This window comes from Myotis lucifugus, unplaced genomic scaffold, assembly GCF_000147115.1.
Source record: "Myotis lucifugus unplaced genomic scaffold, Myoluc2.0 scaffold_135, whole genome shotgun sequence".
Lineage (NCBI taxonomy): Eukaryota > Metazoa > Chordata > Mammalia > Chiroptera > Vespertilionidae > Myotis > Myotis lucifugus.
This window is the reverse complement of record NW_005871183.1, coordinates 2,890,362-2,917,626: the sequence shown is the minus strand read 5'-3', so window position 1 is coordinate 2,917,626 and position 27,265 is coordinate 2,890,362.

Sequence of the window (27,265 nt, the reverse complement as noted above, 5' to 3'; positions counted from 1 at the left end):
TGTGGATTTAACAAAAACAAGATTGCCTTGTCATTATATAAATCTTCTCTGACTTTCAGTATGCTCATCTGTATTTTCTCCAACTACCACAGGCAGGACAAACAGAAGGCATCTTTTCCTACAGGTGGAGCTGCCAGCATTGAGTCTGTGTTAAGGACTAGGTTTCCTTCCAAGATCCAGAACACAAAACATTAAAGGAAATCTTACAGAAAAGCGTCACGTTTTAATAATTTGTCATTTGTCAAACCTATCTCACAGATTCAAGAAACCTAATCTAAAATGTCTGTTCTAAGAATCCAGGGATTACTGAGGAAAAGGAAATTATGAAACCTGGTTCATGATAAGCTTATAACCATGGCACAGCCTGAGGCAGCATAGGTCACACTGGGTTGGCTGAAAGCCAATCATAAAAAGAAAAAGCAGGGTGACTGAACTGAGAAATAGTGACCCAAATGGATGTTTGTAATAAAAGATCAAATTACAAAAGTAAATAATATACAGAATGCAAAAAACACCAAAAAGTAAGATCCATTGCCAAGATAATATTCCTGGAATTTATGGTAAGATTAGGAAACCAGCAAACATCAGGGGATCCAGTCTTACACAAACCGGAGAAAGGAAATTGAGAATTAATTCCTTTAGGACCCATTCCTTTATCTGAGCAAATGCTATCTGATTCTTTGTTACCTGGAATAGGGATATGCTCATAAGTAGGGGTTACAGTTACTATGATTGGTGACTCTTGGCAGCTGCCCAAGCAAACTTGGGCAACCCACCTTCTATTGTAACCCAATTCTTACTCTTCTGTTGTAAGTGGGGAAAAAAAACCAACAACAATTAAAATGGGGAAAGGTTCAAACATGACCATTTTTTGAACACCTACCAAGTATGATGCTGATTTCTGTATATCCATTAATATCTAGCAGGCCTACCTCTCTACATATGGCCAGGGTGATACACTGGACTTGGAGCTCCATATTCATAAACTGTGAGAGCATTTCTCTGGAGAGGCTGAATCCATATAGTTTCTAAATTTACACAATTAAAACAGCTTCGCATCAGAGGGACCCCTAACCAGGATCATGGTATATTTCAGCCTCAGTGCTGATGTGGTAGAAGGTGTGCGGTGATGGTTAGGGAGAATTTCCTCTCTCTCTTACATAGTAAATTCTTCTTAAAACACAAGACTTTTCACAATGTGACATTAACTTATTAGCATCAAAAGATAAGAAGAAAGTAATTCATCAGATCAACTGGCCTAGAACCAACAATAAATACATTTGGTAGAAGAAAAAAAGTGGGAAAAGCTAAAAGTAGATCAGATAGATATGAGAATGAGGTGGATTGTACATTTTTGCTACTGATCATACACTCTAGAGCTACACCAGTTTAGTTACCTTTCAACAAATACAATAAAGAGAGAGAGAGAGAGAGAGAGAGAGAGAGAGAGAGATCCATAAACATCTAACATATATACTTGGTTTAAAGGCATTTATGGAAAATCAATCTGACCTAGTTGGGGGGATAAAAGAAAGCCTCTCCAAGGAAGTAATGCAGAAGTGAGATCCAGAAGATCTATAATGAAGTAGTGAGGATGAGTTGTAGACAAATATGTACTGTATTTATAGTACTTACTACAATGGCAAGTGCCTCCCTAACATAATATGTTCATTACTACATTATCAGTACTCACTGATCTCAAGCTATGGAAATGATCCCTGAAACGATAGTCTTAGTACCCATTGATCACTAATTCAACACTTTCTCTCTCAAGGTCTATGACACCCTTCCCCCCACCCCCCACTTTACTACATATTTTTCTCCTGTATACTAGATCCAAATTAGTGAAAATATTGAATAATCTTTCCTATACTTCCTTTTTATTTCTTATTATGTAATTTGTCTAACTCCATGAATTACCTCAGTTCTTAGTTCATAACAGAATGTTACTTTGACTTTTATCACCAATCTCAGCTTAATATAGCAAGAAAATGATGGGCTTTCTTTTTATCAATAGGCCTGTGACTAAATCCTGGCTCCGTTTCTAACTTGCACAATTCTTTGCAGATCTACCATCCTCCTCAGAGCCTCAGTTTCCTCATCTGTAAATGAAGATAAGAAAGCCAACCTCATGTGACTTCTCTTAGAATTATATAATATAATGTATGTAGAATGTCTGGAGCAGTATTTGAAATATTGTAGGGGTACAGTAAACAGTCAAATTAACAATTCTCTATTTCTGTAGAGTTTTCTTGTCTAAGCATTCTTAATGTATGACATAAACTAGATAGATGTTTAATGTTAACTTGAAATAGTGCTTTCGATGACAAAAACACCTCATAGCAATAAACAGTCCCACCAACACTCCACTCCAATAAAAAACAAATCCAGAGACAGAAACTAAAATGAGTGGGTGAGGGTGTCTGAGAGGATTTGGGAGAAAATGGAGAATTGAAAAAGGAAAAAGGGAGTTAAGAAAATACCTAACTTGACCATAAATTGGTTTAAGTTCTTCAAAAGTTGTCAGCTTTGAGAATGTACTAAGAAAGGTGGGCCAAGCCCTAACCGGTTTGGCTCAGTGGATAGAGCGTTAACCTGCGGACTGAAAGGTCCCAGGTTTGATTCCGGTCAAGGGCATGTACCTTGGTTGTGGGCACATCCCCAGTGCGGGGGGGAGGGGGGTGCAGGAGGCAGCTGATCGATGTTTCTCTCTCATCGATGTTTCTAACTCTCTATCCCTCTCCCTTCCTCTCTGTAAAAAAATCAATAAGATATATTTTTTAAAAAAGAAAGGTGGGCCAAGGTCTAATTCCGAAAAGTAAAAGCCTAATTCAATAACAAAAAGCAGGTTGATACAAAGTGAACTCAAGTCAGAGGCTGAGTCCAGATATCAAGACAAAAGCCATTCATCAAATCTGGTGAAAGTTGGGTGGGGTGGGGTGGGGTGGCCCATAGCCAATCCAAGAGTTTGAAAAGGAGATCAAGCCAAAGGATTCAGGAATTGACAAGCTGGGAAAACAGCACCAAAGGCCTATGACCACAGCCAAAATAGACAAAGCTCAAATATTCCTAAAAGCTGCTTATCTGCAGGAGTTAATCACATTATAGCCAACAAATGCACCAAGTGAGGAAGAATGCAAATATGTCTTCATAAATGGAATGGCATTACATCCCTGAAACCAATGACATTAAATGCATAAAACTGACTTGATATTGTGAACAAAGACTGCTTTTTAGTTTTCCAGCAAATATAATCCTTTTCCCTATGTTACAAAATATAAAATAAATTCCAGTCACTGTTTTTCATTTAATATCACACCCTGATTCAGGTATCGGGATCAAATATATCTGCAATGTGATTAAAAGGACACCCATTGAAAATGAAACCATTTAAATCAAAATTCATGAATTAATGAGGTTTCATATAAATCTCATATAATTTATGGTGGCATTTGTCCCCATACCTACCACACTTTCATTGAATTACAAGGAAAGGTTTTGATATTTGAATTTAGTTATGGTTTATATTCATCCTGTTTTTCCTTTGAAAAACTGATATGGGATTTTTCAAGTAGGAATAGAGAGAGTACAGAGAGCAAAAAATGTGTTATGAATGTGTATCCTGCTCCTACACCACAGGTCTAGAGTAAAAACAAACAAAACAAAAACATGATCACATGAAGTGTACACATAACATATAAAATTTAAAGAAATGTGAAAAAAACTGAGTTAAGTGTTATCTGTTATATATAATAACTTTATTTGGGCCATTTTATTTGGGCCATTTTAGTGGTTTCCTTAGATAAGATAACTATACAAATAGATAATTAATATTTTTGTTAATGACAAAATGACAGGGGGGAAAAAAGACAACTGTAACGTAAGATTAAATAATAAGTACTGAAATATTCTTTAGCATTAGTTCCTGTAAGACCTCACTTAACATTTAAAAATAAAGAGTATTTGCAAAGAACATAGCTGTGTATGTTGCAATGAAATTTGGAAGATTACTTCAGCTGCTGATAAACAGACTGTGTTGCATAAAACAAAGATTAAATGGCCTTTAGTTGAGAAAACTATATGAGTTCACTGATATAAAACTGCCTGAATTTGGCCAAGGGTCAGGAAGAGTGCACTAAATTTAGAACAAAATGGTTTTGTATCTGGATTTTATTACTTCTGTTTAAAATGTTATACAGTCTATATTATGTTTCCAAGTTACATTATATTAAACATAATTTAGGACAAAAATGGATTCAAATTGAAAAATGTCCCATAGCAGTGAGTACCTTGAGCAATAATGTTTTACATTTTCTCTCTTTCTGGCTATTAAAAAACAAACATACAAAAAAACACAACAACAAAAACTTTGGAATAGAGAATTATAATAAGAAATACATGGTTGGTTTTTATTTTTAAAGTACAAATTATTAAAATGCGTAATCATGTTTTGACTTCAAGGAACCTAGATATCAGCCTATTTCATAAGCTTGTGACAAATTCATCATGCTTGCTCCCTCTCCCACAACTCTTCCGCTTTCCATACCAAATTGGTAGCATAATCTGCCTCCCAATGTTCAAGATGATCATCTAAGTCACCCCCTAAACCCACACTCAGTCAAATACTATTTTCTTTTACTACTCACTCCACCCTCCTTCCATTCTTATTCCCTATCCCAGTCCAAGCATGATATTCTCTCCTAGATTACCGGAAGTGGTTCCTAAATAACCCCCTTCCCAGTTATTCTCCCTTCAATCTAGCATTCACAGTGATATCTGTCAATATCTAATGCAAATATCTAAGGGCTCTTTACCATTTCCAACCTAGTTTTAAGCCTAACTTCTTCTCATTTTTCTCCCATGTACCTGATACTCTAACCTCATCAGTTCCACTCACTTTTCCCCTACAGGTAGTCATTCCTCCAAAAACTGTTTAAAACTCTCCCCTTTACTTATAACTTCTTTGACATATTCAGATGTATGCTTCAAGGTTCAACTTAGTTATAACTCTGCCATGTGAAATAACCAGCTTTCCCATCTATTTCCCTAATACCTTAATTGATGTTTGATTTTAAGCATACACAGAGGGTCTTATTTATCTCCCAGGCACTCAGTAAAACGCACACACAAAGTGCTCTAAATATTTTCTCAAACTCAAATTAATTGAATCAATATGTTTTACTGACTTAGTAATACTTTATAAGGAATAAAATAAAACACTTGTAGTTTTACTGAAGAAAGCGATTTGCTCCCTGGAATTCAAGTTATTTCTTTCGTTGAAACTATTATTCATAATTTTCACTGGGTAGCATACAAATCTCAATTTTTAAACAAGGATATTATGGACATCACCTTGAACTATACTATGTATTCAAAAGAGGTGTTACTAAAAAGAAAGCATATTAAACTAATAAGGTCATAATCAAAATCAATACCAAAATCAATATGATTCAAGCAAAAACTGTGCTTCAAGTGAATGGATAACTACGACATTATCTATATCTTAATAACCAAGCTTAGAATTTGAATCAGGCTTGTTCAATTCAATAAACATTTAATGAATATCTACAATAAAAACAGAGAGGATGCATCAGGCATGGTCCATTCAGTCAAGAAAAAGATTCCTTGCTTCCATTGGGAAAAGTAATGTAAACAGAATGAAGGAAGGATAGATTTCAGGAAGACAGTTAATAATGGTGTAGGGAGAACAGAATATACAAGGGAGATGAAAGAGCCATGAACAAGGGCTTAGACACCTTAATAAATAATAAAAAAGTTTCTTAATCTTATTAAAGTTTATAATTTGTGAAGATTTCTGGATGTAACCAATATTTGTTGGCATGCAATTATAAAAATATAGTTAATACCAAGAAGGCATTCTATATTTCTTTTTGTACAATATATAGGCAATAAAGACTGTTAGAGTCTGAAGAGAATCTATATAATAATTTCAAAAATATTATACGGCAGTGAAATGTAGTAGTAAATTTAAGGCTATTTGTAGAACATTTTGATAGCAATAATATTTAATAGATTTTTATGCATCTGTGGAATACTGTAGATACAGCACAATGGAGGAAACTAGGAAATGAGATAAAAACCAACATATGTACCTCCCGTTTGTAGATAGCAATTGAGAGAGAGAATAGGAAAAAAGAAAATGATATGAGTCTGGGTACTTAAAAGGATAATGAAAATATTAACCAAGAAAGATATAGGGTAAATACTGGTAAGAAGACAGTTCTATTTCTAGAATATTTCAGGCAGAGGCATTAAGCAGATGTTTGTAGATACAGATTGGAAGTCAGAAGATATAGAGATATGGGATTATAAGTATTAGTTTAAGAATTAGCTACAAAGAGATGAAAATTGATGCAACAAGAATGAATCAGTTTGACACGAAATATAAAGTACAAAAAGCAGGAAAAATTAACTTTAGGTAGTCATTCTATAGGCTCTCAGACTTTAATTCAAACATTCCTTTTACTATTTATCAGTTACATAATGTTAGACAAATAATTTAACATCTGTCTTGAAATGCTGTGAGGATCAAATAGAATAGTGTTTAAATTAAATAGCACATGACTTGTTACATATTAGGACCTCAATAATAGAACTGCAATTCTATTACTGTTGCTGTTCTTGTCATCACCATTGTCATCATCATCATCATCATCATCATCACATCCACTACTATTAATTAGGAAGAGAAAAAAGGAGAGGGCAAGGAATAATGAGAATCAGGATAATACAGCACAATACAAATTGTGATAGGAGAAATGAGTAGAACATTCTGTGTTAAAGACAACATATTGTGAAATACACTGTATGTATTTCAATCTTAAACTTTTCAAATAGCAACTAAATTTTCTACCATCTGCAGATGTTAGACACATAAAATAATGCTCATCATGCTCTCTTAAGAAAAGCCACTCACAAACTATAAGGCATCTACTGGCATGGCTGGTAAATCTGAAAAGCCCCTTGAGACAACAGATGGTGCTTTATAAATAGTCTCTGAATCACCTGTTACATGACTTGAGCAGCCCAATTACTAAGTTTTTCTTCTAAACTTTATCAGTTTCCAAGTGAATTGTGAAAAAAATTCTAAATGCAAGAACCATAAACCTATATAAAAAGAAATACTATATAGAATAGATACATCATTGGTGGCTATAGATAAAACTGCAATAATTTCATTGCATTTTTGACACATGTATGCATAGTAAACCTATATATGTGTATATCCACGTATGTGTACATGTGTAAAAGAGGTAATGAAAAAAAGAGCTGAATATGTAGGATGAGTTAAAAAAGAAAGAAAAAGTAGATTTTTCTGAAATGTATACTTATAAGGGTCATCCTATATAATAAAAACATAGTATACAAATTGTCCCCTCGACTAGGAGTTCTTCAGGGAGTTCACCAGGGAGCGGGGCTGGCTGACAGCAGGAGGCTGGGGAAAGGGGGGAAAGCCCTGGTAAGCGGTTGGCAGCTGGGGGAAGGGAGGGAGTACCCAGCCGGCCACTTCCAGCCACTAGCGACCCTACCCATGCACAAATTTCATGCACTGGGCCTCTAGTCTTAAGATAAACAAGAAAGCTGTTTAGACAGAAAAAATCAGCAAATATGCTATTTCTATCTGTCTCCTTAACAAGAAAAATGTCACCATGATTTATACAGGGGTCACTCTCAAACAATACTTGAGACCATATCTTGACAAAATTGTAAGCCAAGAACAAGTTCTTCTTATCAAATACTATATTTCAACTTCCTAAAGTCTATTTTACTCTTTCAATAATTTCTAAGTATAGCCACCTCAGAGTTAATACATCACAGAAAGATTTGTAGAGAAGCTTCCCTACCAAATGCAGGCCAAATAAGGAAGATTTAATTGAACACTATACTACAACATAACAATGCTCTCCCAAGTATCTTGATTTTGCTACTATACTAATAAAAGGGTAATATGCAAATTGGTCAGGACACCCTCACACAACAACGGAACAGCAGGCTGCGTGGGGCGACCAGGCCGTCAGGGAGGGCAGTGAGGGGCGACCAGACCGGCAGGAGGTCAGTGAGGGGTGATCAGGCCAGCAGGCAGAGGCCGTTAGGGGCGATCAGGCAGGCAGGTGAGTGGTTAGGAGTTAGAGGTTCCGGATTGTGAGAGGGATGTCCGACTGCCGGTTTAGGCCCGATCCATCTCCCGAAGGGTCCCGGATTGGAGAGAGTGCAGGCTGGGCTGAGGGGGACCCCCCGCTCCTGCGCATGAATTTCGTGTACCAGGCCTCTAGTCTATATACATAAAAGGCTAATATGCTAAGTGTCTGACTGTCCAACTGGTCGCTGTGACATGCACTGATCATAGGGGGGTAGACGCTCCATGCAGGAGTTGTCCTGCTGCAGTGACTTGGCAGCAGCAGTTCTCAGGTGATGCTCCCCAAAACTGGAGAGAGAAAGCCCGGTTCCTCGCGGGGCTGCAAGATTCTACCTTCGGCTGTGGGTGTTGCTGCTGGGGCACTGTAGGCCCAGAATCTGGTTTACTACACACTTGCATTTGTGTTCCACATCCTGTATGACAGGAACTTTGCAGAGTGCCCTCTCACACTCAAGGACCCCTTGGGGGAAGTTGGAGAGCCAGTTTCAGCCTGATCCCCACAGGCCAGGCCGAGGGACCCCATCTGCCGTAAGAACCCCGCTCACTCTGCAGACACCGGGGAGTAACCATGGAGGGTTAGCTCCAGGGCGTGTCTGACCCATCTAGCCCAGTCCCACCGTACAGGCCACCTTCTAATTAATTTCCTTTCAATGCACACGAATCCATGCACCAGGTCACGAGTATAGTATAATTTACTTAGCTCAATATACTTCTCCTGGGTTCCTCTTTCCTTTAATTTAATACCAAGTGAATGAGAGTAACATATCTGTTGGTACTATCTTAGGATATTAACATTACATGTTGTTGCTTAATTGATTACATAATTCAACTATTATTTATCAAGTTCCAAATATTATAGCTGATGCTGGGACACAGTAATGAAGACAAATAAGTCACCTATGGAGTCCAGTCAATACAACATACAAAAGTGCGACATAAGTAAAAAAGTTCCTTTAGTGAAATAGGTAATTGCGAAAGTGATAGAGTGATTCAAATACCTATAGACAGTTTTATATTTTTGTATGCATTTTGTATGCAAATTCCTAAAAACGGTATTAAAATATTCATACCTAATTTCCACTCAGTCATAATCGTATTCTTCAAGTCACTGAGGGCCCATTTGCCTTATCACTCCACCAAAAAGTGCTTATAGAAAGAATATAATATTAGTATCAAAATGTTGGGTATAAGAAAAAAAATGTTGGGTATAAGGAATTCAAGGAAGTACATAATATGCTGTCAGCCCTTGTGGAGTTTTCCCGGTAACTAGGGAGAACAATTTACGGAGGCCTGAGAAGTTTGTACTGAAAGGGGGATTCATTTGAGGAGAACCTCATTCATAATGAAAGTAATATTCTACAAGTGCTGGGCCAGTGTGTGGTTTAAATGTGGAGGATGAGAGAAAACAATTAGAAGGTGATATCTTTAATGTATACTCAAATAGCAGTGTGAATAAGAAAGCACACATATAAAACTGTTGCAGAGCAAACAGACAAGACACCATGACTAAAATGAGTAGGTTAAGAATGTGAAAAAAGGGAGTTGTCAGGTTTATTAGCATTGCCAGGAAAACAATGCAAAGTACCTGCCTTGCAGTCAGCAATACACTAAAGATTACTGTTGAATAAACATAGCAATCACAGAAATGCAATGTCTATTTTTTAGGATGTCTTTACATTTTTTTTTAATCTTCACTCTAGGATATGCCCACTGATTCTAGTGATATGGGGGGAGGGGGGGGACCTAGAGAAAGACACAGAGACAGAGAGAGAGAGAAACATTGATGTGAGAGAGAACATCCACTGGTTGCCTTCAATAGGTACCCAGACTGGGGATCGAACCCAGAACATAGATATGTGCCCTGACCTGAATCAAACCTGCAACCTTTCAATATATAGCACAACACTCCAACAAACTGAGCCACACAGGCAAGGGCCACATTTTTAACATATATCCTAAAGGTTTTTAAAAGCATTCATTATGTTATATATGTAATATATATATAAGCCCAGCCACCTGAATGGCGGAAAGACTTGTGGCTAATACGCACACTGCAGCAGCCAACCAGCCTGATCCAGGGCCCAATCAGCCTCCGCACCGCACCACCCCCCCTGCCAGCCCAGCCCTCAATTGGCCCCCAACACCCCGATCGGGGGCAGGGCCAGCTGGCCAGCTGCCGATAGCCCCTCCCCATGGCCAGCCCGGCTCGATGAGCCCCCATTGGGGTGGGCTGGCCAGACCCCACCCATGTATGAATTCGTGCACCAGGCCTCTAGTATAAGAATATATTCACATTTTCAAATCTTTGAATAAAATTTAATTATAACATACAATTTTTAGTCTTGGACCAATGGTGTACTGGCCTTTACTGTCTTCACCTCAAGCATGATTTTTCTATATTCATATGTAACAATATTTTCACAATCTCATCTTCTGTTTTCCTACTTTTAGGTTCCTATCAACATTATCTAATCCTAAATTACTTGTGATCTTTAGATGGCTATGCATTACAAAGAAACAAAGTTGGTAATTGTTAAAGGTCTAACAAGTTCAAGGTTGTCGAAAATGTCAATCACAATTTTCTCTGTTACCTATTTGCTAATCATTCCCAAATGTTTGTCTCTAGCCTAGACCTCTCTCTTCAACACCAAGTATTACATATGTAAAAACATCATTCTAACAGTCTGTGTTTATGGACAATGGCTTTGAATCCCACCCTGTATTTCATACGAGATGTTATGTTTATCATCTACAAATCTTACCATTAGGGTTTCCAGAAAATTGACCTCAACAGTTAGTTACAAGAACTACTGCCATACTTGAACTCAGAAGATGAAAATATTGTTTCACACCACTGTGCCTTTGAACCTATTCGCTCAGCCTGGAATAAACAGCTCATAATCCCCTTGTACTTGCTTCTTTCCTCTGTGAACTTTCGTTATTTTCATTGTTTTCCTTTATTTCAGCAATGCTTCATGTACATATATCTCTTAAGGAACATAATACAGGTTCCTGTAACAATTTATTTACAAGTCAGTCTTCCCAATTTGATTGTGACCTATTAAAATATGACCTACTTGAGAGAAGAAACTGTCCAGCCTGATGTGTATCTCAAGTACTACAACAAAACACAGTGACACTCAGTAACTGTTGATGAACGAAATAAGGGAACAAATAATCACCTAAGAATGAGAATGAGCTATCCACATAAGAAACGATCTACTGATCATGGTCATTTTTAGGATGCGGCATCCAAAAACATCCATTCCATTAATAAAATCCAAATTTAGAAATATCTTAAAATTTTAAAAAGGAAGTAAAAAATTAGAGTTGTTATTTGTAAGTTTTCCAAAAATCGCACAATACAGCTTAAACCAGATAAGGTATAGATCAGTGGTTCTCAACCTTGGCTGCACATTAGAATCACCTGGGAATCTTTTTAAAATCCTGATTTCTGGGCCTCATCCTCTGGAAATTCTGTTTCTTTGTTATGGGGTGGGGCCACAACATTAGTAACAAAGAAACAGAATTTCCGGAGGATGAGGCCCAGAAATCAGGATTCTAAAAAGATTCCCAGGCGATTCTAATGTGCAGCCAAGGTTGAGAACCACTGGTATAGATGCTAAAGATGATGTACTAACCAGTACTAAAAATAATATTATACAATAACCACTGGCATTTAGAATCATAAACTTTATTCCCTCACAGTACTGAATATCTTTTTTAAGTCTCAGTGGCCATGTGACCTACAAATCAGTTTTGTTTTTTAAATGTAAATCATAATTACTACTGAAAATATTTGCAAAGTCCATTTAGTTTCAACAATGAGCGTGATAATAATGTACATCTTTAGATTACAAATCTTATTTTTTTCAAGTTTTATTAGTTAAACCAAGCTGTGGTATGTTTTAAAATCAGCTCTAATCAAAAACTAAAAACAAACAAACAAACAAACACCTGGCATATTAAACAAAGAACTTTGGTTAATATTGAAATTATTCAATAAATAAAAACTTAAATATTCACTAAATACAGACATATAAAGTACTCTTATTGATTCAAAATTATTACATCTCAAACTTTAGAACAACTAAAACAGTCAGCAGGATTCAGAATAATCATTAAGTTTTACTTACTGTGAAAAAGGAAACTATCATTTATGTGTCCATTATCTACTCTGATTACAGAAACAGATTAAAAACAGAATCATTGCTTCCTATAAAATAAAAGCCTACGTGGTGTCATGCCCTCGTGCGATGTCGTCACAGATGGCCGCCACAAAATGGCCACACGCACAGTGGAGGTGGGGTCCGGCGGCCACTTGAGTCTGTGAGGCCTGGGGGTTCCACAGCTCTGTGCGGCATGGAGGAGGTGGGTCTTGCCAGAGGAGGCAGGACGCGGAAGGGGAGGGCAGTTGGGAGCGACCAGGCCAGCAGGGAGCAGTTAGGTATCAATCAGGCCGGCAGGGGAGTGGTTAGGGGGCAATCAGGCTGGCAGGCAGAAGTGGCTAGGGGTAATCAGGCAGGCAGGCAGGCGAGCAGTTAGGAGCCAGCAGTCCTGGATTGTGAGAGGGGTGTCCCACTGTTTAAACCAGCAGTTGGACATCCCCTGAGGGGTCCCAGATTGGTGAGGGTGCAGGCCTGTCTGAGGGACACCCCCTGGGGGCTCCGTGCATGAATTTTGTGCACCAGGCTTCTAGTTTTATCATATGCATGCAGGGAATATTATAGTTATTTTTTATATATTTCGAATTTAATATATACGTGCACAAGGCATTTGCAACACTTGCTTTGATCTAAACCCTGAGTCATTCTGTCAGAACTTGTCACAGTGTTTCCTCAAGAGAGATTTCAGTTAAAAGGTCGTTTGAATTTATCTAAAACAATATCAGAGTCAATTAGTACAAGATTGGCCAGCACTTCTCCTACCATGGCTGGAGACCTCATTATCAAGGTATCATTTATCAGGGATTGCAGAAAAAACTCCTCCAGGAAGCCCCAATCAATCTATTCATTTCTCAAATACCTATAGGGAGCCAGATACTGGACTAATCACTTGAAAAATGACAAGAACCAAAACATATCTAATCCCAGCCATTAAGAAGCTTACATTCTAGTAAAGAAGACTGAATCAGAAAACTAAGTAGAGATATTTAGAAAAACAAAAACAAAACGGGATTCATTTGAGACATATTTTGGAGAGTCGGATTAATAAGACCTGATGAAGGAATAGCTACTGGAATGAGCAAGACTGGGCTTTCAAGAATGATTCCGTAGTTTGGGGCATGATGGAAGTCTTATTTGTCGATATGGTGAACAGTGGAGTTTTTTTGTTTGTTTGTTTTTGTTAATCTTCTTGAAATGTTAACTTTGAGAAGCCTCTGAGACATCCAAATTGATATGTCAAGAGGAAATATAAGTCTGAAACTAAAAAAAAAGCCCATAAAGATCTAAATTTGAGTCAGTGACATAAGAGTCAGTATTTACAGAAGGGAAATATAAGAGGTCAGGTAGGACAGAAAAGCAAAGCATTGAGCTCAGCAAACAGGTAAAGGAGGAAAATCAAATGACATCGCCTACAATTAAAAAGGAAATGCAAGAGATGTGACTTGGTTCATCACATTAAAAAATAAAAAGGGTTTCAGAAAAAAAAAAGTGAGTCATTAAATGCCTCGAATACTACTGAGACTTAAGTAAGATGAGGCTAGAAATTATTCATCTTATTTGGCAACAGAGAAGTTCCAGCATTAGTAGGGAGAGAGGTGACTTGATAGATTAATTTAAATGAAATTCTATTCACAATCCTGAAATGACAAATTATCAAAAGTAATGCCTTTGTAAGCATTTCACCTTCTATTACAAAACATGAACATCTTATATACTATGTATGAATTAATAAATTATACCTAACAAACTTTTATTAAGATCCTACTAAGTGACAATCTACTGTGGGCCATTCAAATGGGAAAAATACACAAGCTGCAATCATTATGTACCAGTATAATGAACCCAGAACATAATACAAGTATAAATATGAAATACTTAAAATACCAGATATAAGTAATGCATATTGAAAAGTATAGGGGTCATTGGAACACAGAAAAAAAAAATCATTTAATTTCTCTATTCAATGCTTTTGCTCTAGCACTGCCGCTTCTAAATGTTAAAGTAGCTCTTATATGGCTATTGGTATTGTAGTAGACCCTGTTCCTGAGCTTTAGGAAATTAATAACTTTATTCCCAAATGAAGTACCAGAAATAAAAAAACAACAAACATAAGAAAAGTATTCCAATTAATGAGACACTTGCAATACAAAGGATTAGGAGAAAACCCAGTGTACTTGTTACTTATCTGACTCACTTCTCTTTTAAAAGTTAAAGCCTGCCTTATATTATAATCATATTGCATGATGGGTAATTTATAGATATGAAATGGGAAAAAAATGGATGAGTATGGAATAAATATGCCATGGCAGAACAGTCATAACTAGGTTAATATGATAAAAATAACTTGATTTAAAGACTCAGGTTTTTTATTTTAATAATTAATATAAACAGAAATTTAGGACATTCACAGAATCATAAAAGTGGCAGGGCAATTTCAATTATATCTTGAAATAAGCCCGTATCAAGAACTTGGTCTTACACAAATTCTTCAGGGAAAAATTTGATTGGTTTGTCAAACAAAGCAGATGATTTTGCAAAAGGCTAAAAGAAAGCCAAGTAGGTCCAGTTTGCTATTATTAATGATTTTTAAAAATAGCAAATATTTAACTTACTTTGTGTTAGAATCCTTCTGAACTCAACATATATTGACACAATTGCTGTAACAAAACTATGAAGTAACTACTGGTATTCTCATTTTACTTATGAAGAAATTACAGCCGGCATAAATGTGTTTACTTATATATGGTTATTGATGTGGGAAGTATTATTGTTATTATTATATATTATTAAAAGCTTAAGTTATTTTACAAATTTTGAGTTATAAGACTTGATTAAACAAGTATATTATAAGCTATTATTAACATCAATAACATGACTTAAAATTCCTTCCTATATGAGGGAGATTTGATACTAACCTGACCTGCCTTTTCAAATTTCCTTGCTTTCTATCACAATCATTACTGATATGGTGATTTTACAACAGAACTGTGTTCTATTCCAATTAATTTGGTGATATTTGGTTTGCTCTCTGTACAACACTAAATAATTTAGAACAGTTTAATTTCAATGGAATTTGTTAGAGGTGACAGCAAACAGGTCGTTACCTGAGAGTGAGCACTCTTACAAAACACAGTTGTCCTCTATCTCAGTAGGCCATCTTCTATTGAGTGTTAGGCCTCTAAAGATTCAACTTCCCCTGAAAAAGAAGGAGCGTCTACTATCCAATGAGAGAAGCCAAATGGGGTGGCCAGGGGTGGGGCTAGGGTTGAGGTTGGGGGGCAGCTGCTGCTGCCAGATGGCCCTCACATCTATTGGTCTTGTTGTATAGAGAGATTGTTTAAAGCACCTTTAAGATCTTATTTCATGGTCTGTGAAATTCACCTCAGAGTCCTCACAAAGACAGACTGTTTTAATTAAAATAACAGAAACTATACAGAGACTTCACTCTCAATCCACCTCTTGTCCTTGGTTGCAAGTGATGATAATAATGATTACAATGAGAAGTCATTTATAATTAAGAGAGAGGTAGTTTATCTTACACTGGCTGTGGCTCAAACTTTTGGGGAAAGGCCAAGACTTATGGAAGGAGACTAGATATTAGTGACAATCAATGACTATTTGAATATCAGTCACTGAGTAAGAAACTACTATTTAAGACTCATTACTCTTTTAATAACCACCATGAGGCTGTCCTGAGCTTGAGATTTTAATGTCACTAAACTTCTGCTACCTTTAATATCAAAATACTCAGTGGAATACATTCTGATGTTAACATATCAAATATGTTGGTTCACGCACAAGAAAAAATTTTGTTCTACATAGTCAGCTGTATTTTCAATTTCTTAAAACCATAGTTATCTAAGTAAGGGGCATTAAGTAGCACCACTTTTATAAAGAAATAACACTGAATAAAATTAAGTACTTACTTTTTTCAAGTTTTATATATTTTTGTATCTGTTTTATTGATTGTGGGTTTTACGTACAAGCAATGTTAACATGTACAATGCAGTAGGAATGAAATATATGGGCTAAGTGAAGGATGAAAATAGGAATAAATTTTCATTTGAATTTAATATTATAAATGCAAGTTGCATGTACACAGTCTCATTCCTCTACAGAGGTTGTACTCTAAATTGAAATGTCATTGATATACTTTTGCAAATCAGAAGTGCTAGTTCATGTATATTTTATCCTCCATACCAATCCTTTTAGGACATAATTAAATGCAAACAAACAGAAAAGAACTAACTCAAATCAATGTGTCCTTCTGAATGGCATATCCTTCATACCTGCAAAGCCATCTCATCAGCCAGACTATTGTACTCATGCTCATAAATTTGACAAGGTTGGTTGATTTCTTGCCAATCCCATTTACATTTGGAAATATGTAGCCATATAACTTATTTTTCTATTAATTTATAAAGTGCTTCAGTTATGATGAAAGGTAAAATTACCTGTTTGATTCCAAAGCACAGGTTCATATTTTGATTGTCCTTTTACCTCATTGTTGATGTGGAGCTTTTGAATATAAACGGAAATATAAGACAGATGTTGTTGTGTTTTAAAAGACAAAGTATACAGTTAGGATACTCCAAAGCTGTCAATGGGATCATCTTTTATTAGGACCACTTAAGCCAACATATAGATAAAATGATTCATGACTTCAACTCTACAAGCCATTACTTCTAATTAAAAACTACCCCACAATTACCTATTATACTGTGATATTTGTGAGGTAAATAAATTCAAGCAATAAGTAAAACACTCACTAAGGAAATTACCTTAAAACTTACTCTATTTCCAAGTGTATCTTTCTAATTAAAATGGACTATTTCCCATTCATACCTCTGAACTGTAATATATAATAGTTTGAGAGTCTCTGACTATCCAATACTTGGGCAAGCTAATGCCCTAATTTCTTAAATCACACTGCCTGCAAAACAGAAACTTTTAAAAACCATTTATTGGCTTTTCAAAAATGTGTACATGAGAATTTGTAGAGCTACCTCACATGTTCAAAGACAAAAGAAATAGCAGATAAAACTCCATAATCATTTTCCCCAACTCTAATCAACAGCAGTGAGGGTAAAACCCATTTCAATTAAATTTATTGTAAAACTATCATGTGCAGTACCTGGAAATATTCTGAAAAAAAATATGATACATCAACCCACATATTTATGAAGAATATGGTCCAAAGAGTCTTCTCTCTCTAACTAATTACTTAATGTTTGCTTGATTCTTCTTCTTCACCTTTAACTTTCCAGCTTGCTTTTACCCAGACTTTCTGTCCTAGAGAGACAACATGGTGCTGTAGAAGGAACTTAAAGATTGTCTTTCTTTATATACAGATAGGAGTCTTTGCCATTTACTAGAATTACTCATTAGGGCAACACCATTTCCTTTGATTATCAGTTTAAAATTGTCAAGACTCAATTATCTTTATTTATTATGCTTTCAAGTCAACTCTTGGCCAGGATGTCATATATACTGCCTATAAGTAGCTAAATATGATCTGTAGTTTCAGACAGCACAGTCTTTTCAGACCTAACTTTTGTACCCTTTGAAATTGGTTGTTTTCCTCAAAATACTCTTCAATAGTATCTCTTGTGACCTTGTCCTTCCCTTCTGGGTTTCCTTCTAAAGCTCTAATTAATATTGACCCTTCTCAGCTTCCGTAATTCCTCATCCTCTACTACTTCTTTAAATGGAGGTGTTTATCAAAGTTCCATTTTAGAAAATGTTCATACTCTGCAATTCTTCTTTGGCTTATGGCTACTGTGTGCACAGCATGCCCAACTCTTATCTCAAGTTAACATTGGCCCTGCTTCCAAAACAATGCATTTTCCACTGTTTAATAACCAACAAACACAATCAAATTTTCAGCAGGTTTTCCAAATCTGAAACATCCCACAATCATGACTGCTCTGCAAGCAATACCAGCTGTTAAATTCCCTGTGATTTCAATATAATAAAATATCATCACTGGCCTTCTAGTCAGCCACATTACAAGTCCTGCTATAATGTAGGAGACCTCCCTCTTCCAAATTCTTCTAATCACATTCACATCTAAGCATGTAAATTCCTTTAAACCCACTCCAAAATACCTCTTAAAACCATCTCCTTCCTTCTGTTTCTAGCATTCCACAAGCTCAGGGTCCTGTGAACTCTTGCTTGGCCTCCTAGTTGATCTTCCACGCTGCTGCCACACAGGCCATTTGAAATGCTCTCTCCCTATGTTTTCATCAAGCCTCAGGGGACTTTGTGTTGCTGTATCATAAGTCCAAACTCCTTACAGTGGTATTCAATAACTCCCGAAACTCAACCTGAAGAGATCTTTCAGTTCATCTCATGCTAATCACCTCCATATTGGATTCACATCCCATGGAATATCAGGAAAGTTCACGGCCTCTTACTTTGTTTATGCTGCTCCCTGAGTCCTACTCTTACTTATGCCTTCTCTATCAGAATCTGAATGATTCTGTATCTGCTTCTTTACTGAAATGATCAAGTTGCTTTACTGCTGTGGCTGACAATGCACTTCAAGATACCTCTCCTTACAATCCTCAACTCCTGATGAACAGATAGTCTATATAAGCTTGGTAAGTAAAATTATTAAATTTGGGGAGTAATCAAGAGGTTTTCAACTCAGAAAAACTATATAGCTTTACCTCAAAACTCTGTCTAGTTATGTCAATTTTAAATAGTTTTAGCCATGCCTACCCCCACCAAATTTGATATCAAAACTCATTAAACAGAGTCCCATTAGACCCCCTTGGCAATACCTTTTTATATTAAAGCTAGGAATTAATATTTCCTTCATCTTTATGTTTATTAAAACTTCACTGTGAAAATAGTTTTTTTCTGTTACCTGCTTAATGAACATGTTATCACCAAACCAAGACTGCAACTCAAAATTTCTTTTTATTGATTTATTCCCAAATATATGTATTCATATATAATTTCATATATATTAAAAATATATAAATTCTTAAGTGTTCATAAAAATGAAATAATAAAATAAAAATGTATGTAACTGAAAATTGTGCTGGCAGGTTAATATTAATTAATAAGACAGTGTGATACACCCACCAGAATTTACGAACCTTTATAATACCAACGAATTAGATATTATAAAGCATATATACTAGCTGCAAATATTTATTTGCATATACTACAGAAAAGTAAATTGGACCAATTTTAGCTTTTTCATATTTAGAGAAAATATCTTGGAAACCCTAATATATGATATAAACAAGTATACAATAAGATACTCCATAATACTTCTGTTTTGTCTTATCTGTGTGTATGCATAAACACAGCATGTTTGTGAATATGTTAGTATTTACAGTTCTGAGGAGCATAGCAATAACATTTGCCACAATTTTAAGTGAAAATAAGAAATCAAAGAAATTTTTCTTATTGATAAAAGGCCAAATATTTAAAAATATTTAAGAATATTATTTATTTATTTATTTGTTTGTTTGTTTATTGAATTTATTGGGGTGACACTTGTTAACAAAATTATACTGGTTTCAGGTGCACAATTCTACAACACATTATCTGGAGATTGTATTGTGTGTTTACAACCCCAAGTCAAGTCTCCATTCATCACCATTTATTGCTCAATAGCATCCTTCACCTCCCGCCACCTCTGTCCTCCGATGCAATCACTCCACTGTTTATTAAGGAAGATAGTTTAAAGAATATATTATAAATTGGTTACTTTTCAACAGATACTAAAGTTAATGCTTACATAAAGGGTTATACATTAATTTGAACTCTTTGAGGCACTACTGGTTATGTTAAAGGAAAGATTTGCAAGACTCCTACCCTCCACACATACACTAAAATTTGATGATGGTTTTCTTTCAAACATGTAAAGACACGAAAATACTCACTATGCCTTTGTTGGGACAATTTTCTTAGTACATCGTTGTACAAGTTAAAAGTTATGTAAGTTAAAAGATGAGTTAGGAAAAGATTCTCAAAGATGATAATATCTTACTGACCTTGAAGAATGATTAGATGTTTTCAAGGACAAGAAAAGATGATGGAATAAATTATAACTAAAGAAAAACCATGTCTAATTATAAACATTGTGAATTGTATTTAGCTATAAACATATGAGAGATACTTATCCCAGTACCACATTATATCTTTTCTTATTGAAAATAGAGTAATACCCCCTTATCCTCTTATCTGTGGAGAATACATATGTTCCAAAACCCCAGATGGTCCCAATAATACCAAACCCAATACATACTATGGTTTTTTCTTATACCTTCTCCTTAATCAATTTCTTCTGCTCTACTAGAAATGTTGCAGCAGCTTCTTCAGTGGCAGGTGCTGCTTCCAGTATTCTTTATAAACCTACTAGAGGCCTGGTGCACGAATTTGTGCACGGTGGGGTCCCTTGCCTGGCTGGCAATTGGGGTCGATCGAGACCATCTAGCCCAGTCTCAATCGGGGCCTGGGGCTGGTCCAAGGGACTGTGGGAGGTTGGCTGGTGGGGCCGGCTCGGGGGAGGGACCACGGGAGGTTGTTCAGCTGTGGAGATTGGCTGTGGGAGCGCACTGACCACCCGGGTAGCCGGGGGGGATGGACCGTGGGAGGTCAGGCTGGCCGCAGGAGGTTGGCTGTGGGAGCACACTGACCACCAGGGGGAAGCTGTGTTGAGTGTCTGCCCCCTGGTGGTCTGCACGTCATAGCAATCTGTTGTAACCATCGCTTAGGCTTTTATCTAATCTAATAAAAAACAAACATGCAAATTGACTGTACATTTGCTATGCCTTAAGTCACGCCTACCAGCCAATCAGAGTGACTGTATGCAAATTAACCCAACCAAGATGGCGGCCGGCAGCCACAGAGCTGAAGCGAGCAGGAGGCTTGCTTGCTCCAGTGATGAAGGAAGCCAGCCTGCAGCGTCCTGGCTGTCACAGGAGCCGGCTCTCAGCTCCACTGAAGGCAACAAAATTTCAATTATAGAAGGTAAATAAATCCCAGAATAAAAAGAAAAAAAGGAGAGGCTGGGAGCTTCCGACGCCCACAGGCTTGGGCAGCCTAAAAACTGCCCTCAGCCCCTCACCCAGACTGGCCAGACAACCCAGTGGGGACCCCCACCCTGAAGGGGGTGTGACCAGCCTGAAAACAGCCATCAGCCACTCACCCAGGCAGGCCAGCCACCCCAATGGGGACCCCCACCCTGAAGGGGGTGTGACCAGCCTGAAAACAGCCATCAGCCCCTCACCCAGGCTGTCCAGGCACCCCAGTGGGGACCCCCACCATGAAGGGGGTGTGACCAGCCTGAAAACAGCCATCAGCCCTTCACCCAGGCTGGCCAGGCACCCCAGTGGGGACCCCCACCCTGAAGGGGGTGTGACCAGCCTGCAAACAGCCATCAGCTCCTCACCCAGGCTGGCCAGGCACCCCAGTGGAGACCCCCACCCTGAAAGGGGTGTGGCCAGTCTGAAAACGGGACTCCCACCCTGATCGGGGACACCCTTCATGGCAAACCAGCCGGCCCCCACCCATGCACCAGGCCTCTATCCTATATAATAAAAAGGTAATATGCAAACTGACCCTAAGAGCAGAATGACTGGGAATGACTGGTCCCTATGACACACACTGACCTCCAGGGGGCAGATGCTCAATGCAGGAGCTGCCCCCTGGTGGTCAGTGCACTCCCACAGGGGAGCTCTGCTCAGCCACAAGCCAGGCTGATGGATGCCACTACAGCGGTGGTGGTGGGAGCCTCTCCCGCCTCCTCAGCAGCACTAAGGATGTCCGACTGCAGCTTAGGCCTGCTCCCCGCTGGCAAGTGGACATCCCCCGAGGCTCCCGGGCTGCCAGAGGGATGTCTGATTGCCAGCTTAGGCCCGGTCCCCCGGGGAGCGGGCCTAAGCCAGCAGGTGGTCATCCCCCGAGGGGTCTGGCCGAGAGGGCACAGGCCGGGCTGAGGGACCGCCCCCACCCAAGTGCACAAATTTTTGTGCACCAGGCCTCTAGTATATATATATATATATATATATATATAGATTCCTGAATCTGTGTAACCATCCCCTTCTTCAGTAAATGGCTTGGTGTCACTAGTTTCAGAGAGTCTGTTGCTGAAGTCTCTGTATAAGCTCACAGCTTTCTGATACAGTTCCTTGCCATCAATAGGTACACATTTTCTGTTCATGTCTTCTAGCCACAACTGTAATGCCTTTTCCAACTTAACTAAAAACTCATCACACACTGTGGCCTTAACTTTTGCAATTGAGGTGTGACAGGAAAACTAGCAAAAAATTATTTTTCCTTCTTCAGAATTTTATGAATAGAAGCTCTTAGCTACCTCAGCATGATACACTTTTTCCTTATTAAGTCAGGTGCTATCACCTTTTTACTTAAATAAAGCAATTTATAGCTTCTATTGGGAATACTTGGATTGTGGGCATCACTACTCTTATGCTTTTGAAACATTACCAAGTAAAATAAGGGTGACTTTAACACAATAACTGCAGCATTGAGACAGCTCATGTGGTTTCTAAGTGACTAAGGCTCAGGCAGGTACACAGTGTGGAAACGCTGGTCAATTTGTGTTCTTGGATAGTTACTCAGAACAACCTATAATTTTACCATTGTGAATTGTTTAGTTCTGGAATTTTCCATTTAACATTTTCAGACAGCAGCTGACCATGGGTAACAGAAACCTCAGAAAGCAAAACATGAATAAGGGTGGGATACTGTACTTAAATCAATACAATCAAGGTGTTCAGGCTCACAGGTACCAATCACCTTTGTGGAATTATCTGGCATCATAAAGTACTTAATATTTGGTTATTTGACAGGATAGATCACAATAGTTGTATAAATTAAGTTTAATTTTCAAAATTAATGTTTGTAAATTAAATTTAATCACACTAAGATCATGAAGTAAATTTTCCTACTTGTATTTAGCATCACAGTATGTAGAAATATTTTGCATGATTAATCTGTATAAAATGTAAGAAAAATAAGCAGGTCAAATGAATAAGGAACTAGAGCAATAATAAATAGTACTTTCTAAAAGTGCCATAGAGATATAAATTATTCTTGTTGTTGATACTATTATTAGATAGCTAGTGCTTTTCACATGCCTCTCTTTTGATCTTCACAGCAAATGTGTGAATTTGTTAGTAATCTGGCATTTACCTGTGTTATAGAAAACTGATAACAGACAAGTATCTTGCCGAAGGTAATACAATCCTTAAGAGACAATGCTAAAACTTGAATATAGGTCCTTCCATATATCATTTCAAAATAACTAGAGTAGAATTTCTCATCTGGTAAGCAAATTTCTTCTTTGAGATGGATGACAGCACAAGAAAGATTTAGAAAATGAAGTTCTAATTCATCTCACCAAATAAGTGGCTTTTTCAAGCCTAAATTTCTCCATGCTTTAGTTTCTTCGTCTGTAAAAATGACACTTTGAACTAATCTCTAAACTTTCATCAAGTACAAATACGTTATTATTATTCTAGGATTTATCATGATAAAAATGTGTAAAGAACCACTAACAAAAGTGTATGTTAAAATTGTTAATTAGGAAATCCCATGCATATTCACATAGCGATGCTCCCTAATGTAAATGATAATCATGGAAGAAAAAAATGAAGAGACTAGAAAGGAATAGCTTTAATTCTTTTAATTATTTAAGTTACCTCCAACCAGATTTTGGATTGTTAAAAATTATTTAAAATATCTAAATATATTTTACTTCTCTAACATCAAAATATAGTGATAATGCAACTTGCATGTATCATACATGAATTATACCCACATTCTTAACATAATAATTGTCACCTAAGCTAAGAATTTTGAGAACTATAAATCCATGAAAACCATAGAACCACACTCTAAATCAAGTAAGCTATTGAAAGGTATGACAGAGGATTTCTATTTATAGCCTATAAAATGTAAATAATATCTGAATTAAATTAATACTTTTTCCTATATATTATAATGCCTTTGAAATTTACTTGGTGATATCTGTATATTCAATTGTGTATCTCTTATCAAACTCTCCTCATAAAAGCATGAATATGCAAACAGTTAATATAATTAAGTACTGAACCATAATAGTTTCATTAACACCCATTAATGTGAAGGACTAGAACATTTGACTATGAAATGAACAAAACAAATATTGGTCCTTTTTGAGAATTTTCTAAACAGAATGCTATTTCTCTAGTCAAATGGTCTGTTTTAATTCAAAGTGTACTTTTATTTTATAATATTTATCAATCTGTATCATTTTATCCATAAATACAGCTCTTAGACCTCTATCCCACCAAAAGTATCACTAGGAAAACTAAAGTACCACAAGAACACAAAGGATCAGACAATTCTTAAAACAAAGAAGTAATGACACAGATCACCCCAAACAACATTTTATCTAAATTTGCTGCCATTTTGAAGACAAAAGGAGGTCAGATGTTCAGAGCTTGAAATATGCTCAATTGTGGAATATCAGAAAACTGACATGGCAGACTACTAGGGGATTACTCAATATCCATTTTCTATTCTTTTTACTCTTGGCGAAAGCCCTGTGCTCACCTTAAAAAGAAATTGCACTTCCACTCTTTCAGATATAGAAGAATATGTGGCATCTTTTGGTGGAATAAAATATTAGAAAAAGTTGCTAAGTGCAACATCTATAAAATGTTCAAAATGAATGGCAATCTTAAATACAATGTGCCTTTTGTTTCTTGTCCTTCTCCTTTTCCAGCCAGAACATGGAGACTGGCACTCCAGTGACCATTTGCAAACATGAAAATGAAGGTCATACATAAGGACAACAGAAAAGTTGAGTAATATTGAAACCATACCAGCTTCCATCCCGTGTCTAGATGAGTCATGTTAGGGAAAAAAAAATGTATCTTTAAAATTTTTGACCAAACTCAACTGATAACTGATACACTTGCCTAAAATTTGTTTCTCATTAATTTTTTTTTAACAAGGGTTTATTAAAAGCCTTCACTGCTCTACCACCAATCAATGTGAATGCTTTGGACTTACTACTTTAGCAAAGTTTTCCCCCCTAAACTCTCTACCTCGCACATGTTGATAAGTCATAACCCTCATTCATGGAATAGACAGAACTTAAGCACAGAATCCATCACATTTACATACACCTGCTCTTATAAAAAAAAGGAATTTTAAAACATCTGTCATTTTATTTAACATAAAATACTTTTATACATTTTCTCAAAAATAACCTTACATAAAACAATCATACCACTAGAGAATTGTTTTCATTTTCAAAACCAGTGAGTGGTTTACAGACAATCTGTGATGAAGAATTATTTTTAAATACAATGTTATAGGCCACTTTTTTATTAAATACTAGAGGCCTGGTGCACAAAATTAGTGCATGGTGGGGGGCGGTCCCCTCAGCCCAGCCTGCACCCTCTCCAATCCGGGACCCCTTGGGGGATGTCCGACTGCTGGTTTAGGCCCAATCCTGGCGTGAGGCGACCAGGCACCTGGGGAGCAGGCCTAAACCGGCAGTAGGACATCCCTCTCACAATCCAGGACTGCTGGCTCCTAACTGTTCACCTACCTACCTGCCTGATCGCCCCTAACTGGCCCCCCGCCAGCCTGATCACTCCTAACTGCCTCTGTCTGCCAGCCTGATCGCTGCTCACTGCCCACCCTGCCAACTTGGTCTCCCCCAACTTCCCCCCCTGCAAGCCTGGTTGACCCTCACTGCCCCCCTCTGCTGGCCTGGTCACTCCTCACTGCCTCCCCTGCTGGCCTGGTCGCCCCATGCAGCCTGCTGTTCAGTCATTTGGTTGTCCCTCACTAACCCCCCTGCTGGCCTGGTCGCCCCACGCAGCCTGGTGGTCAGTCATTTGGTCGTCCCTCACTAACCCCCCTGCCAACCTGGTCACCCCACTCAGCCTGTTTGGTCGTCCATCCGATTGTTTTGGATGTGATGGCCCCTGGCTCTTTATATATATAGATACCTCTCTCAACAAGTACACTGAGCTTACATTTGGATGTTGCAACAAATATCAAATTGCTATAAAGGTTTCCAAAAAGCATTCTCCCTTTTCCTTGCCTGTTGAATGCTGAAAACAATATAGGTAGGGTGTATGTGAAATAATGAAAAAGCAATACCGACTATATCAACATAACATAAGGAAGATTTCAGAGCAACAAAAGTTATCATAGACAGAAAAGGACACTATATAATGATAAAAAAAAGAGCCAATCCAACAAGATACACACACACACACACACACACACACACACACACACACACACACATATATATATATATATCTCCATCCTAAATGTGTCCTGGTATACCAAACAGCAAAGCTTCAAAGTATGTGAAAATCTGGCAGAACTAAAAAGAGATATTGAAAAATCTACAATTACAGTTGAAGACTCCAAAATTCCATTCTCAAAAATCGATAAAACAACTAGGCAAAAAAATAAGCAAGGGCACAGAAAAACTCAATCAATAGACTCTAAATGACATTGTAGAATACTCAACACAAAATAGTAGAATACATATTCTTGTTAAAGAGCCATAGAACACCCACAATGATAGACTACTGGTAGGTCTTGGAATATATAATAAACATTAACAAATTTAAAACAATTAAAATCATGCAGAATGTGTTCTCTGATTAAATGAAATCAAACTAGAAACCAATAAAAGAAAGATATCAGGAAAATCTTTGAACACTTGTAAGCTAAACAATATACATCTAAATAATAAAAAAGTCAAAGAAGATTCAAGATAAAAAATACAACATATCAAAATTAGTAGGATACAGATAAAGCAGTACTTAGAGGAAAATATAGAGTAATAAATGCATATATTAGAAAAAAATGGCACAAAGATCATCTAAGCTACCACCTCAGGAACCTAGAAAAATATGAGCAAAATAAATTCCGAACAAGC